This window comes from Diachasma alloeum, unplaced genomic scaffold, assembly GCF_001412515.2.
Source record: "Diachasma alloeum isolate Michigan unplaced genomic scaffold, Dall2.0 Dall_scaffold_00313, whole genome shotgun sequence".
Taxonomy (NCBI): Eukaryota; Metazoa; Arthropoda; class Insecta; order Hymenoptera; family Braconidae; genus Diachasma; species Diachasma alloeum.
This window is the reverse complement of record NW_021680452.1, coordinates 1,042,717-1,061,689: the sequence shown is the minus strand read 5'-3', so window position 1 is coordinate 1,061,689 and position 18,973 is coordinate 1,042,717. Positions and strand designations below refer to the sequence as shown.

The window sequence follows — 18,973 nt, the reverse complement described above, 5'->3', positions numbered from 1 at the left end:
TTGAGGTTTGATTTCGCTCTGGATTAAGTGTCAATGTTAAATCTGTCGAGTGTGATGGTTTGATTAGATTATTTCAGGTGTGTTAATTGACAAAAGATGCATTTTAATTTTGTGGGAATGATGAAATACGTTGAATAGTTACGTGTCGCATGGGTTGGGTGAGGAAATTGTTTATCATTTTCTGCGCCAGTGGAGATAACTTTCATGCGAGATTGGTTTTTCTATGGTTATGAGATTTTGAATGAATGAATGAAACCGTTTATTAATATACTCAATTTTAGTAGAGAGTATAATCTGGTATTTTTATGATTTGATCTAGGTCGAATCACGTTTGAGAAAACTGAATAAAAAACTTGCGCATTCTAGCGGAATTATATCGTTTTCTGCAGGAACTATATGAAGGAGTCTCTTCACTGAGAGAAAAAATTTGGTCTGCCATAAATACTTCTCTCAAGTGAATGGATATTTGGCAAAAATAAATATATTTTTTTTCACATTATGTATGTATATATGTAGCCGATCGTTTTTATATTGCAATTATGAATTGGAATATTCTTTCCAATGGCCTCTTGACCGAGTTTGATCATGAAATTGATTGCATCATCTGTTATTGAAAAACATTTTAAAACGAATATTCAGAGAAAGGTAAAAAATTTGAACGTTGGGGCAATATTGGCTGCCAGTATTGAGACAATGTTGGCTGCCAACGTTGGGACAATATTCGCCACTAACATAGGGGCAACGTTGAATTCAATTTAAATTATTTCATCATAGAAATTCCATTCGACAGAAATAGACTAATTTATTAGCAGAAATGTATTGACTATGTCATGACGAAAACAATTTCCAACTTGTTTGATTTTGTAGTTGCAAAGAAGAAAAAATACAGTGGAGAAACTCGAAAAATTTATGCTCAAGAATTTCGTTTTACAGAAAACCCCAATAGAATAAATTATTTAAAAAATTGAAATTCTTGCGATTGAGTGATTATCGAAAAATCGCCAGAACGACCGCGCCATTTTCATTAGAATTTTTTTTTCTACAGAATTTATTCATACCTAATAACTGCAAAAAAATACTCCATTAAAAAATTTAACAAAACTGTTTAAAATGTAATCAAACTTTAGAATTTTTTCCCTCTTCTTCATTTCTGAACTTTGATAATAACAATAACTTAATTGTTCACATCCACTCCCAAAATTGACGAATTCTCTCCTTCAATTTGTAATTTAGGTTTAAAAAACTCGGATGAAAGAAATCACTAAATTTAAAGATGGAAGAAGAAGGAAGAACAGCCTCAGACGTTCAAAGAGACGAAATGCTCCTGAAAATGCAGGAGAGAATGAAAGCTCCATTGGAATGGCCTTCAATAGACTCCTGCAAGATCCTAGACCTGCAGCCTCAACACTTCGGCGAAGTATTACGTCTAATAAAGGTGCCTCAGAGTAAAAATAAAACGATAATAAAGGTGCCCACAGTAACAATGAGCCTTCACAATGACATTTAGAAAGTCCCTCATTACCCACATGTCATACAATATCATACACGTCCATAGAGTTCCCTATCCACTTACATTCGCAGCGGCACTACTTTAAGGACGATCCGATGTGTGCATCGGCGGGACTGTCAGAGGATCCACTGTCTGTCGAGTGTTACTTGGAGTACATTCGCGTGTGGATGAAGGATACGTCGAGTCTTGTCGCTGTCAGCACCAAATCTGAACGAGTTGTGGGCGTTGTTATTGCAAGGCCTAATATTGAAGTAGATCGGAGCATTACTTATTCAAGAATGCAGGTTAATGAAGGGAAAGTCTAATAAAATGTATCATTTACGGAGAAAAAAACTTCAGGAAAAATTACGTGACAGTTCGCATAATTGTGTGCGAGAATGCTTATTCCGCGATTTTTTGCAGAAATTAGAGAATAACTGTGAGACGAGAAATTAATGTTCCCTTCTTAGTCCGAATTTTTTTTTTTGAATGGAAAGGTAATTTTAACCGAAGAAGTGATATTTATGAGTTTTCCTGGAGACAACCTGTTGAGAAGGCAAAATTGCAACACTGCTTCTCACAAACAATGAATTTTTACGGTGGTCTGTTCCGTTATTTTTTTATCACCCTTGGTGCAATGTAAACATGAGGGGAACAGGTGCGAGAAGAATGAAATTTACTGCCGAAGAATTTTTTATTTAAAAAAATTAAGACAATCACAAAAAATGAGGCCATTGACCTTTTTGTTTCAAATATCTGTCTCGCGCAGAATTTGTTTTTCAAATTCTGTAAAATTTTGTATAAAAATCAACTAAGAACAAATATAAATTTCGCTATAATTCCAATAGAATTTCACGGAGAGAAAAATTCATTAAAAAACCGTGAAAATTACGTTTCGAAACGTAATCCGCGAGCGAAGTAAAATTCAATAAAAAGTGTGAGTCGGAACTGAAATTGTACGAATCGTCACGTAAATTCTACGATTTGTTTCGTAAAAATTAACCTCCCATCTGATGACTCATCGCTGTGCGGACAACAAGTTGTTCTATAATTTTTCCCCAATGATTGAGAAATTTTACGGAACGGAACGTAGGAATAACTCATCAGCTTCATAAAAATTGTTAAACGTCCAAGAATTTTTGATTTTGGAGGCATAATAAGTCAAGAAGTTTCTGTCTCGATGAGATCTTCAAATTGATATATGATATATCTCCGCTGGTCAAGTCTAAATCTTCGATCAATAGCAAAAACTGTCATTTTTTAAAGTATGACATGTACCGTAAATCTGATTAATTTAATTTTTCATTAAGTTTTTGAATATTCTTTTTGAAGAACCTTTATTCTTCTTCAAAATGAGATATAAGAAATTTCATTTACTGGACCCATAATCATATAGAAATTCAATTCTAGCTAAATTCACAATAAAAATCATAAAATTCAATTTTTGAATAAAAACTTCAAAAATTGAATTGATGAAAATTGAAGTTCATCAAATAATTCAAGGATCAATTTGAAGGTAATTACATGTGTTCTCACCTCAGTATAGAATATGTCCACAGATTTGAACATAAACCGAGCAAATTTCGCGGTTAAGAGGAAAAAAATGGAAATTTTCAAAACGTGACATGCTCAAATCGCTACATAATCCCTTGTAACAATTGATCTAGTGGATGAAATAGATGGTATGCGGACTGAGTTCGAAGATCTCGATGAGACCTTCAAATTGACATACGATATATGCCTGCTGGTCAATTCTAAGACCTCGATAAACGGCAAAAACTGTCATTTTTTAGGTGTGACATAACGTAAAAAAAGGAATCAATCTGCAAGAACTTGATGAAAATTCAATTACATCAGATTTATTATACACTATTTTAAGGAATAGTAATTGCTCTTCAGGATGATGTATAAATATCTCTGTCTAGTCCATTTAGAAGTATTGAAAAATCCAACAAAATTAATTTCCCAAGTGGAAACATAAAAATTCAATTTTTGCCTAAAAGTCCCATAATTCAATGAGAAATAGTCAGAATTGGACAAATCAGGTGTCATTATGAAGCTTATTTAATAAGCTTTCCAATGAGTATACTACATGTATGCTTCATGCAAAAGGAAGCACTTGAGCAGAGACACCAAAGAAAAACCTTGGTTACGGACACGAATTGTTCTATATAGGGATATTTCTCGACGTGAATTGTCCGTGCGCGATTTAACAGAACGGAGCGACATTGAAAGCGCGGTTGATCGGGCCTAGTCACCAAAAATAATTTCTCTTCGCTTCATTTGTGTTATTAATAGATTCATGAAGGTGAAGTCCTGGAGAAAATAATGGATTTCAAGAACACATTAGTGAAACAAGCAGATGTCCATAATCACTTCAATAGCCCCGAGGTATTCCGACTTTATATTCTATGTGTTCACCCAAGCTATCAAACGAAGGGCTTAGGGACAGCTCTCCTCGAGGCTTTCATCCAGATGGCAATTGCCTTGGAGATACCTGCCATCGTGGCTTTGCTCACCTCTGGTGTCACTCAGGAGTTAGCGCGGGGATTAGGCTTCAAAGTTCTCAATGAGATCCAATACAGCCGGTGGATTGTCGACGACAAGGCTGTCTTCATCAATCCTGGGATTGGTAATTATTCAGCTGCATTGTTTGGGATGTTGACCCCTTCGATGGAATATTTAGAAGATATTTGGCGGGAGAGGAGGGCTCTGAGGAGGGAGGAAGAACGACGTAAGAATAAGCGGAAAAATCGAGAGAGTTAATTCCTTTCATTCGTCGAAACGTGATCACCTGGAATTATTTACAAAATCTTCAGTTTTCTTTTTCATGAATGAATCAAATTTCGATTGTGGTTCATGTAAAATTGAACATCTCTTTGGGAAGTTACATGTTCTTCTATAAATCGAACGAATTAATAATATAAATGTCAATAAACTCATTTTTAGGTTTTTCATTTCCAGAGGATAGTCAATCCCCGTCATTACTAAGTGCTTTTGATTATTTTCTTGGTGTTCTCCTTTGCAAAATCGTTGGAAGACATCAATAAAAAACAACTAGTACGACTGGTGGCGCGCCTTGCGGCAGTCCAATTTTTTTCATCCAGAAATCGAAATTTAGGCGGTAAATACACGGAGAGAAATATTCAATAAAAATTACGTATCTTTTCCATAATTCCGGAGCGAAATATAGTTGTAGGAAATTTTACGAAACTTCACGGAATTCTTGTTTTTAGAGAATTTTTCCAGAGCGTTCCGGAATTTTTACCTGAATCTTCTGTGAAAAATTTTCTGAGTCGATTCCATAATCGATGAGCGAATTATGAGTTCCGTAATTTTTACTGAACATTTCTCTCCATGTACTAGAAAAGTCTGAAATATTTTGAAATATTGTCAGAGCATCTAGAGAGTGAATCGATGATGAAATGGACTCATAGGAAAGCTCTCAAATCAATCGAGAAGTTTTTTTAAATTTTTACAGTAAATTTACGATAAAATCACGCAAAGTAAATAATGTAAAAATTCCCTCGTAGAAAACTGCTGTATCGATCTGGAGTTTTTTATAACTTTCTAGAACCTTCTATGATTTTGGGAGGGATTAACTTCTCGTTAAATCGCAAAATTCCTAAAGGTGCCTAGAACATTCCGGTCTTCTGGAATATTCTGCATCGGAAAATTCCAGAAATTTCTTGAGGATTGAAATTTCTAGAGGATTCTGTACCGTTCTGGACCTTTCTTGAACCTGCCAGAACCTTCCATGAATTTCCGGAGAAATAGACATCTCAAATTATATAGAATAAGATTTCTTGCCTAATATCGGAAAGAGCAGCCGCCATTTTACCTATTGGTGTTACATGACGCGGTGTTTATAAAATGGAGGAACTGAAAGTTCGACTGTCGATATGTTACCGCGATCACCAACGTATTCTTCGATTTCCCACTTGATGATTACATTTGTACTAATCAAATGTTCTGGACTGGAATTCTTCGCGTTTGGGGTATCCTAGAAACCTTAAATTTCAACCAATCAGAGGCACGCATCCAGAATCCCTGCATTACCGATCGGGATGCATGACTGTGGTCGGTTGGAATTTAAGGTTTTTAGGATATCCTAAATGCGAAGGATTCCCAGGTCTGTAATCATTCAAATATTTCCAATCAATGGTCGATCATTCGATGGCTATTTTTATTGAATGCAAGTCTTTTCAACTAGGCGACATTTCAATTACGACATTTCAACTACAACATTTCAATTAACGATTTTCAATTGCCACTTTTTCAACTAATTACATTTTGACTACGACATTCCAACTATGGGTCGATTTATTGAAGCCCTTAAGGACGAACAGGCTGCGATGGAACTCAGGTGGACGCAGGCCAATGGGGGTCAGCCCGTCCGGAAAAAACGGAAGGCTTACAGAGATCATGATAAAAGACTTACGAAAATCGTGAATCGCGAAAAAGCATTGGACGATATGGACAGCTATCTGCGTGGAATTGCTCAATGCATCTCCATATAAGATGGAAAACAGGCTTTGCGAAATTTAGAAGGTTCACATCCTTCGAAAAATATTCTTCGAATAAACAAAAAACAAGATTGTAAATAGATTATTTGTAAATTTTTGATTAAAAATATTTGTATGATATTTATTATTAAATTACATTGAGTCCTTGAATTGTATGTTCCTAAAAGTGTGTTTAAAAAAACAAAAAAAGTAAATAAATAAATGAAAATGAAAAGTTAAAAATTTTGGCAAACTCATCAAAACTGTATTACTGTAGTAATTAAAAAACAAAGCAGTTAAAATGTAGTTAAAATTGAGCAGTTGAAAAGACATGATACCATTTTTATTCACTGCACGAATGATAATTATGTAAACATGATTGAAAACTCGATTTTATATCATGATCTGTCCAAATGAAATCGGTTGATTTATCCATCCGCGATAAGCGGCATTTATGCGAAACATTTCGTAATGCATTATCATCATTGTTTCAAAGTTTTTTTTTATTCCTAGCGACACATCGGCCACAAGCAGGCGGGGTTTGATGCTGTTTTATTATGCCTTTCTTTCTGTCAGAAGCGATATTCCTTTATTTCAATTAATTGTTTACAATCACTCTCATTGCAAAAAGCAATAAGACCAATCCAAATCATATTAAGCTGTTGAATTTTCTAGTATTTTCGACTCTAATCTTGTTAGTTTTGATAAATTCATGTGCAATTGTAATTGGTTCTTTTGAAAACATCTTTTGAAAACAAGGACAAAACAAACAAATAAATAAGTAAATTTTGATTAGTTGTTCAATCATTTGTTCTATCTGTTAAATTGTCATATTACAATAAATGGTTTCTTCATGTTCTAATTCCTATGCTGACTGAATAAGATTTTCATTATAAATACAATTCAATTCCTTCTAGAACCCACTTTAGAGTGTCAATTTTTGGAGTTCAATGTTTATTGATATTCTGGTAAAGTACGTGCCCACACTGTTATCAATTTTTAGTTAGTTCTCACGGTAATTCAATTAATCTGTTGTTCATCTTATCAATATAATTCCGTGCTTAAAATACTATCTTGTGAATGTTATCTGGATTTTTTTTTATCTTTCGAAATCGAAAATTGTCAATTCAGTCATACATCACGTAGAAATTCCCAAAAATTATGATAGAATGATAAAAAAAAATCGAAAAAATTCTGAACTTTTTCAAAGAGCGTTTTTAATTGAGATTCAGAATGAATTGAAAAAAGTGGAAATTACAGATATCTGATTCGCTGTGGCAAATTATCTATTAGCTGTCATTTTCCATGGTGGATAACAAAACACTATCTCCTCATGGGAAATGACAGCTAGGTATCTCAATTTTCAAAACATTGGTATGTAGTCATCTGCCATTTTTATGGGATAAAAGTGTGATTAAAAAATTCTCCAAAATATTACAACTTTTTTCAAACAGCCTTTTCCGTAATAAATGTGTCTGTGCGGTGTTGGAAAAGATTTACGAAATCAGTCTTCCCCCTGCATGATATTGGGTGACAGGCCGCCATTTTTCACCGTAAATCAGATACATTTTTCAATTTCTTGCTATTCAACTTATTATATGAATATAAATTAAAAATACTCTGAAAAAATTAAGAATTTTTTCTACTTTTTTTTGACTATTCATTCATAATTTGTCAACACTTCTGCATGATGCAGGACTTAATTGACAATTTCAGATGACGAAAGATGAAAAAAAACATCGAGATAACATTCGAAAGATAGTCCACCCGGGCCTTAATTTGGAACATTGAGGGTGCGTTTCGGAATCAACTACTGTCGCTGCAGTAAAGCGAAATTAGATAGGGTTACAGCACTGCTACTGCTACTAAGTCGATTGCGAAACGCGCCCTGAGTCATAGCTTCTTTTTGGATACTAATATCATTAATATCTTTCTGTTTGGATCCTAATATCATTTGTTTAAAGTGAAATAATCTCATAATTCTACCTATCAATTATAATCAACTTGGTTCCAAGAAAACCTTAGTCAACACAATATTAAGACAATATAATTATTCAATTTTCTCCTGACTTCAATGATTTGGACAATAATGATTCGTTTATTCAAGTTTCATAGAGCGGCATTCAATTCTCTTTTATATATTAGGCGAGCTTCATGAAAACTCGACGCAAAACGATTGTACTCATGAAAACCACCTAACTTTCTTCATTCGTTCAAAATATCCACCATGTTCGACTTTTCATTTTCGATTCGACATATTACCCATGCTTTTTTTTAGAAAATATTTTCATCATGTCAATCGCGACACATTTTCGAATAAAAAGTGAGAATGAAACAAAGTCTCGATACATTATCTTCGGCCGGTAAATTACCAACGCCTTTATGATAATCGATACATTGCCATCAGTCGATTGTGTTTCCCAATCTTATTCCTGTTGTGTAACTATTTTTAAAAATCCAAAAAATAACGACTCCAGTAGTGAAATTATTCCCAATAACAACACGAGTGATAGAGCGCGTTATATTGACATGTTTGTTGTTCACCGTTGATAAACCCACTAACGGATCATCAGCAGTGTTCTCCAGTATTTCTCCAGATGTCATTCGTTCATGAATCGTTCAATTCGCGTTTGCGGGGCAAGGAGGAGACGGGTTGACGATCGCGCGTACGATGAAGGCATGCGCAAGTCTCCGACTGAGGCACGTCCAGTCAGTGCATGGCGGTCCGAGGAACTTCATACATACAATCGCGTGCGTGATTCCGACACTCGATCCTTTCGCCGGTTACGCGTGTGTTTTGTACTATAATTTTTTTACCCTTCGATCGAACAAATTGTTCAATGATCCAAGTGTTTTTTATTTAATTCACATATTGTCAGTGCTTGTAATTCTCTCTTTGTTTTAACGTGTGACAAGTGGAGGTGCCGAGGGATCAAGGATACTATCACTGGAGCTGGTGAGTAAAACTGTACTGTCGAGTAATACGATATGATGCCCCAGGCGACACATTACTTTTCCCCTTGAAAAATTTTTCGTCGGAAAAGGAATTTACACTCTCGCTTTCCGATCAGTGTCACCCAGACGGAATTGATCGATGAGTCATGCCAATGATAACATTCACAGTGAAACATAGACCTGAAACGCCGGGGGAAACATATCCGTTTTCGATGAATACACGTCAATCATGCGGAGGGAAAGGGTCATGCAATTTTTGGGCGAATTTTTCGGTCCTTTTATCCTTCGATTGCGTTGTTTGTTGGAAAGGGGGAGTTTTATCGATGGATCGAACGCTACAATTAGTGGGGTCGAAGGATGAGCGATTTGACGGTTTAATAATACAGACGTATTTATCTGTTGGGGAGTCGAGTGCTTCAGGGTAATGTATTGTTTCTGGTTTGCAAACCAAAGTGTTCATTGTTTCGAGAGAATGCAGTTTTTGTTGCCCGCCTCGAGGGCTCCTGTCACGTTGACAGTGGTGCTCACGTGGGCTCTTCGCGGTGGGCTGCCAGGATTGCTGTGGATTTACGGTATTGTCGGAAGAAGATTGGTACTGGTGAATTTTCGAGGTGGATTCGAGGAGTTAGCTCTTTGTATCTCGATCTTGTCATGGCGGTTATGACAGGAAGAAGGGAGTGGACAATCAGTTGTGATAAAGAAGGGTGTTTCAATTTTTCTGGAAATGCTCAGGGATCCGATTCTACAAGTTTTCACGGTGAGAAATGAAATGGGAGCTTTTGTGTTACATTGTTCTAATAGAGGAAACACGTCACAACTGTCTCACTTCTCACAGTAAAAACTCTTGTAGAAACGGACCCCAGGAGCGGGAGATAATGGCAAAAATTTCATTCACAAGTTAGAAGTATCAGAATTCCACGAACTTGCTTTTCATTTCTTCCAAGTCGATTTAGCCTTTAACTGAGTTTTCGAGGAATATATCCGAATCTAAGGGAAATAACGAAATTTTCGTTACAATCTCTTTTGGAGAGCGAGGCGAGTGCTACAAAAAAGGTTATAATGAAAATTTTGCTAGCTCTCTTAGATTTCGAGGTATTTATTGAAGGCAGTGTCTATTCACACGGTCCACGGTAAATTTTACCGTGGATATAGGGTATATTTTACCGTGGATATATGGTAATTTCTACCGTGGATATAAGGCAAGCAGTGGGGTACGTTAGGCCCATTTTTTTTACCGTGGATAAAAGGTAATTCTTACCGTGGATATAAGGTAAAGCAGTGGTGTGCATCGGGCCCATTTTTACCGTGGATATAGGGAAGATTTTCACCGTGGATATAAAGTAATTTTTTTTTACCGTGCATATAAGATGAGTGAATGGCGTGCAGTGTTTCCACTTTTTACCGTGGAAGATGGTTTTAAAGATGACAAATGTCTCTAAAGATGATGTCTGTTTTCAACTGAAAAGCGCAATTGTGACAACATTGTCCAGTGGGGTCTAGGAGTCTCCCCTGGTTCAAAACCATCTTTAGAGGCATCAGCACATTATTTTTCGAGGCGCTTTTTCATTTGAGCCCAAAAAAACATTCATATCTTGTCTCCCATCTCTGCTACAAACTCTGGTCTTCAACTTTGGTTTTAATTGAAAACAACTCTGGTCTGCAACTCTGGTTTTAATTGAAAACCAGAGTTGACAACCAGAGTTTGTAGCAGAGATGTCAGACAAGATATGAATGTTTTTTTGGGCTCAAATGAAAGAGCGGCTCGAAAAATGGCGTGCTNTCTTTAGAGGCATCAGCACATTATTTTTCGAGGCGCTTTTTCATTTGAGCCCAAAAAAACATTCATATCTTGTCTCCCATCTCTGCTACAAACTCTGGTCTTCAACTTTGGTTTTAATTGAAAACAACTCTGGTCTTCAACTCTGGTTTTAATTGAAAACCAGAGTTGAAAACCAGAGTTTGTAGCAGAGATGTCAGACAAGATATGAATGTTTTTTTGGGCTCAAATGAAAGAGCGGCTCGAAAAATGGTGTGCTGATGCCTCTAAAGATGGTTTTGAACCAGGGGAGATTCCTAGACCCCACTGGACGATGTTGTCACAATTGCGCTTTTCAGTTGAAAACAGACATCATCTTTAGAGACATTTGTCATCTTTAAAGACTTCTCCACGCCATTTTTCGAGCCGCTCTTTCATTTGAGCCCAAAAAAACATTGGTAGTGTCCATTCACACGGTCCACGGTAAATTTTACCGTCGATATAGGGTATATTTTATAGGGTTTATTTTATTAAAAATCTACGTCAACAAATGCCAAGAAAAATATGAAAAAATTCAAGATTGATCTCAATGACTCAAGTTTAGGGTAAAGCTAACGAGCTTGATCAAAAATTTTCCAGTCAAATTATATATTGAAAAAACAGCAATTTTTTTAGTTTATCAACAAATAATAAGTTAAATATGAAAGTTGAGTGAAAAGGTCAAAAGAGTGAAAATGGAGAGGAGAGAACGAGAAAAAATCACCTTTTGTTCTTATTCCAATAAGATAACTGGATCAAAAGTTATGTTATGGCAAATTTTGGTTGAAAAATGAAAAAAAAANTTATATATTGAAAAAACAGCAATTTTTTTAGTTTATCAACAAATAATAAGTTAAATATGAAAGTTGAGTTGAAAAGGTCAAAAGAGTGAAAATGGAAAGGAGAGAACGAGAAAAAATCACCTTTTGTTCTTATTCCAATAATATAACTGGATCAAAAGTTATGTTATGGCAAATTTTGGTTGAGAAATGAAAAAAAAAGAAAAAATGGGGACTGCTGAAAAATTGAAAAATGTTTTTAAAAAAATTTCCTCTCCTGAAGACATTCTATGAAGAATTATTTGCATTTTGCAACTAAAATGGACTTTTCAGCGTTGGCGGCGAATCAGCTTTTTCGTAATTCAACTTTGAGCGCGCTTGGCGACTTGACGGTTTAAATTGCGAAAATGCCGCCATTGACTTTTTTGTAGGGAATTTTATGCTCTACAAATTAAGCTTTATGCATTTTTATCCTATCACGGTTTCGTCGGCGTAAAGCAAAAAAAGTCGCGTGGATGCTTAATTTTTCTGTTTTGAATTTTTTCAAACAATTTCCCGGTTTGCTACAATCCCAAAAACTCAGTATGTATTTCATATCATTTTTCCGCATGATATCTCATGGTTTTTATCCTTCTTCTATCATCCTTGATTTCGGCAAAAAAAAAGTCCTTATTTGATTGGCCTACTAACTTTATTCGTCTCTCGTTTAACCCTGGTCGTCACCCCCCTGATCTTTGAAATTTTAAAGGCTCTAACCCATAATACAACTAGATCCGCGAGATAATTTCCCTACGCGATGCTTACCACTGATCTCCCTTATATACACGGTAGACATCACTGTGTATATAATAGATCCACGGTAAAATCTCCCTTGCATCCACGGTAAAAAGTGGAAACACTGCACGCCATTCACTCATCTTATATGCACGGTAAAAAAAAATTACTTTATATCCACGGTGAAAATCTTCCCTATATCCACGGTAAAAATGGGCCCGATGCACACCACTGCTTTACCTTATATCCACGGTAAGAATTACCTTTTATCCACGGTAAAAAATGGGCCTACGTACCCCACTGCTTACCTTATATCCACGGTAGAAATTACCGTATATCCACGGTAAAATATACCCTGTATCCGCGGTAAAATTTACCGTGGACCATGTGAATAGACACTGCCTTTATTGAAACCTGGCCCACAGTCAAAATCGACTTGAAGAAGGGGGTATCGGTGAATATTGGACCTGGATTCGAGGAGTTAGCTCTTTGTATCTCGATCTTGTCATGGCGGTTATGACAGGAAGAAGGGAGTGGACAATCAGCTGTGATAAAGACGGGTGTTTTAATTTTTCTGGAAGTGGTCAGGGGTCCGATTCTATATGTATTCAGGGTGAGAAATGAAATGGGAGCTTTTGTGTTACATTGTTCTAACAGAGGAAACACGTCACAAGTCTCACTTCTCACAGTGAAAACTCTTGTAGAAACGGACCCCAGGAGCGAGAGATAATGGTAACAATTTCATTCACAAGATAGAAATATCAAAATTCCACGAACTTGCTTTTCATTTCTTCCAAGTCGATTTAGCCCTTAGCTGAGTTTTCGAAGAATAGCTGCGAATGTAAGGGAAATAACGAAATTTTCGTTACAATCTCTTTTGGAGAGCGAGTCGAGTGCTGCAAAAAAGGTCATAATAAAAATTTTGCTAGCTCTCTTAGATTTCGAGGTATTTATTGAAACCTGGCCAACAGTCAAAATCGACTTGAAGAAGGGGGTATTGGTGAATATTGGACATGGATTCGAGGAGTTAGCTCTTTGTATCTCGATCTTGTCATGGCGGTTATGACAGGAAGACGGGAGTGGACAATCAGCTGTGATAAAAAAGACTGTTTCAATTTTTCTGGAAGTGGTCAGGGGTCCGATTCTGTAAGTTTTCACGGTGAGGAAACACATCATAACTGTCTCACTTCTCACAGTGAAAACTCTTCTAGAAACGGACCCCAGGAGCAGGAGATAATGACGAAAATTTCATTTACAAGATTTGACTTTTTTTTTTTTTAAGAAAGCTGCAATATTTACGAAATATCAAAATTTCACGAATTTTCTTTTCATTTCTTCCAAGTCGATTTAGCCCTTATCTGAGTTTTCGAAGAATACCTGCGAATGTAAGGGAAATAACGAAATTTTCGTTATAATATTTTTTGGAGAGCGAGCCGAGTGCTACAAAAAAGGTTACAACAAAAATTTCGCTAGCTCCCTTAGATTTCGAGATATTTATTGAAACCTGGCCAACAGTCAAAATCGTCTTGAAGAAGGGGGTATTGGTGAATTTTGAAAATGAATTTGAAGAGTTATCTCGTTGCATTTTGATCTTGTCATGGCGGTTATGACAGGAAGAAGGGAGTGGACAGTCAGCTGTGATAAAGACCGGTGTTTTAATTTTTCTGGAAGTGGTCAAGCAGGAGATAACTTGACAAATTTCACTCACAAGATTTGGCTTTTTTTAATGGAAATCCTGAAATATTTACGAAATATCGAAATTCCACGAATTTTTTCATTCATTTCTTTCTGATATTTATTCGCACATTTGAATTACGGTTTTGAGGAATATTTTTGAATCTAAAGGAGATAACAGAATTTTCGTTATAACCTTTTTTGTAGAACGAGTTGAGTACTACAAAAAAGGTTATCACTAAAATTTTGCTAGCTCCCTTAGATTTCGAGATATTCATTGAAACCTTGCCAACAGTCAACATCGACTTGAAGCGCTTTACCGCTTCGCTACTGAATTAATTCGTGTTTTGTTGTTAAGAATGGAATGCTTTTGTTTATTTCGCAGTGAACAATTAAATTTAATTGGGAAATAAACAACAGTCAATTAGTTAAAAAATTATCTTTCAACATTTGTTATTCAAATGAGCAAATTAATTTGCACATGAATTTTGCTTTCGTTCCTCCATTTTTATTTCATAAAAAGAAGCATTTACCTTTTAATCATTTACAATTCGTTGACAACAATGAAAAGTTATCCTTTTTAATGGTTTGGATGATCCCTGATGAAATAACTCAACAAACACGTTTAGAATCAAACAGCAGTCAATCAGATAATCAATTAAAAGGACTAGTCCCTCATTAGTCGCTCGTGTTTTCATTCTTTCTCACGACACACCGCAGTCGCAACTTTCATGTCCTCTCCAGAATTTGCATTCACCCGTCGAATTATCTCGATCACAATGTTACGTTTAGAAACCGCCCATGGATTTTCACATTGAAATCCCAGTTGGCGCATTGCAGTCTGTCGTTTCGGTTGGGCGAATATGACACCACCTGGCTAATATGAACTTTATTCCTGGTTATGGGTCCAGGCAATGTTTCGTCCAAAAACAAACCACACGAAGAGATTCAGGGTTTGCTAAATGGAAGTTGACCATGGAGGTTTTACATGTTTAGTTTATTTTACCGTATGACGCAAGATGATGAGAGAAACACTCATTCGTGTTGAGAGGTCGTTTTTCTTGAGACTTTCAACTACTCATCGCTGTTCGAATAATTATCTCTAGTATTTTGTCATTTCTAATCAAGGAAGTTGACAGAGCAAATAGATTTGTGTAAATAAAGATCAATGAGAAAAAAATCATGAATATTCAGCGTGATTCAAATTACATTTTGCACAGAATTATTATTTTTTCAACATTCGCTGTTTATAAATAAATAATTGAAACTGTCTAAACTTTCGGAAACCTAATTTTTTTAGGCGCAGAATCCATTTCTGGTAAAATTCTGAACATGAATAAATTTGCTATGATTCCGAAAAAATTATTTTTATGACGGAAAATTGATTGTTTATAAAGTATTTATAGAAAATGCTAGAAATAGTCAAAAATTGGTAGGAAAAAATAATTATGAATTTCCACGTTTTAGGTAGAATTCAAATCAATTCATGAGTTTTCAGTTGGAGCCAAACAGAAATGAACAAAATGAATCTTGAATTGAATATGACGATTCAGAACCAAAAAAATTTGAACTTACATAATTTTTCAGAATTTATAATTGAATTGAGAGTTGCAGTTTTTATTCATTTTCTAATCGGATTATTAGAAAATTAAAAGATCATTCGTGTTGAGAGGTCGTTTTTCGTGAGACTTTCAACTACTCATCGCTGTTCGAATAGTTATCTCCAGTATTTTGTCATTTCTAATTAAGGAAGTTGACAGAGCAAATCGATTTGTGTAAATAAAGGTCAATGAGAAAAAAATCATGAATATTCAGCGCCATTCAAATTACATTTTGCACAAAGTTATTATTTTGTTAAACATTCGTTGTTTGTGAATAAATAATTGAAATTGTTTAAAATTTCGGAAAATTAAGGTTTTAGGCATGACATCGATTTCTGGTAGAATCCTGGATATGAATAAATTTGTTATGATTCCGAATAAATTCTTTTCGTAAAGGAAAATTGATTGTTTATAACTTATTTATAGAAAATGCTTAAAATTCTCAAAAATTGGTAGGAAAAAATGATTATGAATTTCCACGTTGCAGGTAGAATTTAAATAATTTCATCAATTTTCAGTTGGAGCTAAACAAAAATTTCGCAAGTCAATCTTCAATTGAATATGATGATTCAGAACCAAAAGGATCTGAATTGTCATAATTTTTCAGAATTGATAATTGAACTGAGATTTGCAATTTTCATTCATTTTCTGATCGGATTATTACAAAATTAAGGGATTGCTTATTTTTCAATACAGAGATTCCCTGAAAATTCAGTAGTAATGTCTCTTGCCACTTGATGAAACATTCCGTGATTTGACGGAAATGAAATGAAAAAAATTCTAATCCTACCCCTCCGTAAAACGTCAAATACGGCTTTCTATTGTTCGACATTCAGATTTGGGAGTAATCTAGATCACTCCCGAATTTTTCCGATCCGATGAAAATTAGTGGCATATCCCTGAAAATCAAAACCTATTTGTTTCTCCGTGGATGCATACCTTCGTGCTGCCCGAGTCGTAGGCTAGGTGCACAATTTCACTTTTTAATTTCATCATGTTCCGTTTGCATTTCATATTCTCTCAATTTCTTCCCAAAGTATCTCAGACTTGATCATCACCAACATACAGTCCAGTCATCGTACAAGATACTTTCGTACACGATCCTAGGCCTGAATCCGTGCCGAATGATACCTCCACTTTCTGGCTTGAATATTTTTCGTTTCGTATTCTCCGTACCTGATACTCGACAAAGGAGCTAGAATTGAGTGGGAATGGAGTTGAGATATTGCAGGAATTACTGGAAACATATGCATTTATAATCTGGAACTTAAATGCACATCAATTGAATTTGAAAACGAATGGGCAATCGTTACAGTTAATAAAAAAATTTAACGCATCGGTCATAACACTTGGTAAAACATCTATTTTTTTACACGTATCCCACCATGTGTTTTACGTTCATTTTTTACATGGATAGATAGACAAAACGAAACAAAATTCCACCCAATTTTTATGAGAACCAAAATTGCAATGAAAGTCTCAATTTTGTCTCGCAGCCCCCTGTTAACAAAAGAACTCATTCCGAATTTCTAAATTGTTATTTGCAAAAGGATCAGTACCTTCTAATCAAACATTCGTGTTTGACATCAGGAATCGTACTCAAATGATCATGAAAAATAGAAATCATCTAGTATCTTGTACGAAGATTGAACTGTAGTTTGTTCCCCAAGACCGATTTATTTAAAGAAAATATATTCTCTCGAGCCTTTCATTATATCTAAATAGGAAGCCGTTATAAAGTTACACAACACACTTTAAAAAAAAAGATACCATCTCAATACAATGCCTTCTGATTTATCTAATCGATTTCATCACTTCCAAACTTCATTCTCCACCAGATAGTGAATCCATCCGTTTCCCAATCAAATGAAAAATCGATAAAATTGAAAAATTGATTTCCTGAGTGCAATAGACATCGGATAAATGTCCCCATCACCCAGACACTCGCCTTTTATCCAGTCTCCTTCCCAATCATCGTCTCCGGGGCAATCGACTCCACCGTGTCCGTTGAAATAACTCGCCTCTCTATTAATAGCCGAGTGTCGTCTCCTCACTGCAACGAAGGAAAAAGAAACACCTCTGCTCGTACTCCGTAGAATATAACCGAAAATGAAGCGTGTGCGTTTGCAATGTTGGAGTAAAGAGTGGTCTTGAGGCGCGTGGGTGAGTGTGTCTACCGTGAGTTTATTTCTGAGCGTTTTGTCGGCCCCAGACACAAGAAAAGGAAAAAGTTTTCAGGGAAGAGGAGGAGAGAAATAGAAAGGAAAACACGGGGGCCAATAAAAATATGTCCTAAAGTGGTTGCCACGCGCTCTGGAGACCGCGCACACGTTTCTACGTCGAGATGAGAATGGGGTGGAGGGATTTAACTCCAGAGCTTGTACCGCTCATTCCCCTCTCATTCTCTCTCTCTCTCTCTCTCTCTCTCTCTCTTGTTTAATTTTCGTCCCTGCGATACTCCCAGAAAACCATCCCTGTACACCTATTTAGAAATAAAGTTCTTAAGTTAATTCTGGAATGAATTCGGTGTGATGAATTAATTTAGTTCTGCGAGTCTTGACTTGTTCAATACTGGAGTCAAATGTTGAAAGTACTAATTGAGTGCACATGCACGACGAGCAGTTGATTCATGCCGTTAAAAATTTTTGTCTTAACTTTCTTCGTTGAAATTTTTATCCAGTGACATCTTCATTAACTTTTCAGGAAAGCTCGTTAGAGAAAAATGAAGCATTCCGCCGATCATTCCATTCTTCAGAAAATAAATCGGAGTTGTAAATTTCACTGCAATAATTCCGTGAAAATTCAAGTTATTTTGTTTTTGAATACTCATGTCCAAATGAAATTTCAAGTACTAGACGTGACGCGCACTTCACGCGCGCTAGCCAGGTTGCATGAGATCAATATACGCCATTTTTTAATTCTAATTTCCCTGATTTCCACGTTGTACAACAACAAATACTATTTGAAGTGGTATATGAATATTTTCATTCACTTGATCAATAGTTATAGAAAAATTCAAACCAAGCTGAATTTACAATAGACATAATGAAATTCATGGATGGGTTGGAAAAAAAGCTGCCATTTTTTTCTTTTTTTTAACGTATTCTTTAAATGATGGAAAAGGCGTGTGCAGAGTTTCAGACTGCTGGGGAGCATGGTTAATTTATTATGAATTTTTGAAAAAGTGGTCATTTAACCCGTGATCTTATGGAAATCACAAAAAAAACTGCAAAACCCAAGGAAAAAATGCAGCCAAAGTCAGGAAACTTTAGACACATTTAGAACATGTGATCAATGATGTTTTGAGTGAAAAAGAGCAGCAACGTCCCAAGTACCGATCGGGTGGGGGTAGCGCGGTCAATTTAAACGTCTCTTGAGAGAGAGCGATGAAGCGTTGTGAT

General features: G+C 35.8%; 1 protein-coding gene and 1 pseudogene across 1 annotated transcript in view; both read left to right on the top strand.

Annotated features, from left to right (window-relative positions):
• The first annotated feature begins 1,273 nt into the window (after positions 1-1,273).
• LOC107039918 lies at positions 1,274-4,255 on the top strand (annotated as a pseudogene).
• A 4,481-nt stretch (positions 4,256-8,736) lies between these two features.
• The window catches only part of LOC107039967 (amyloid beta A4 precursor protein-binding family B member 1-interacting protein), a 304,909-nt gene continuing 294,672 nt past the window's right edge, over positions 8,737-18,973 (top strand). Inside the window, exon 1 of the mRNA XM_015259847.2 lies at positions 8,737-8,950. The gene's annotated coding sequence lies outside the window, so the exon portion shown is untranslated. The remainder of the gene's footprint in view (positions 8,951-18,973) is intronic.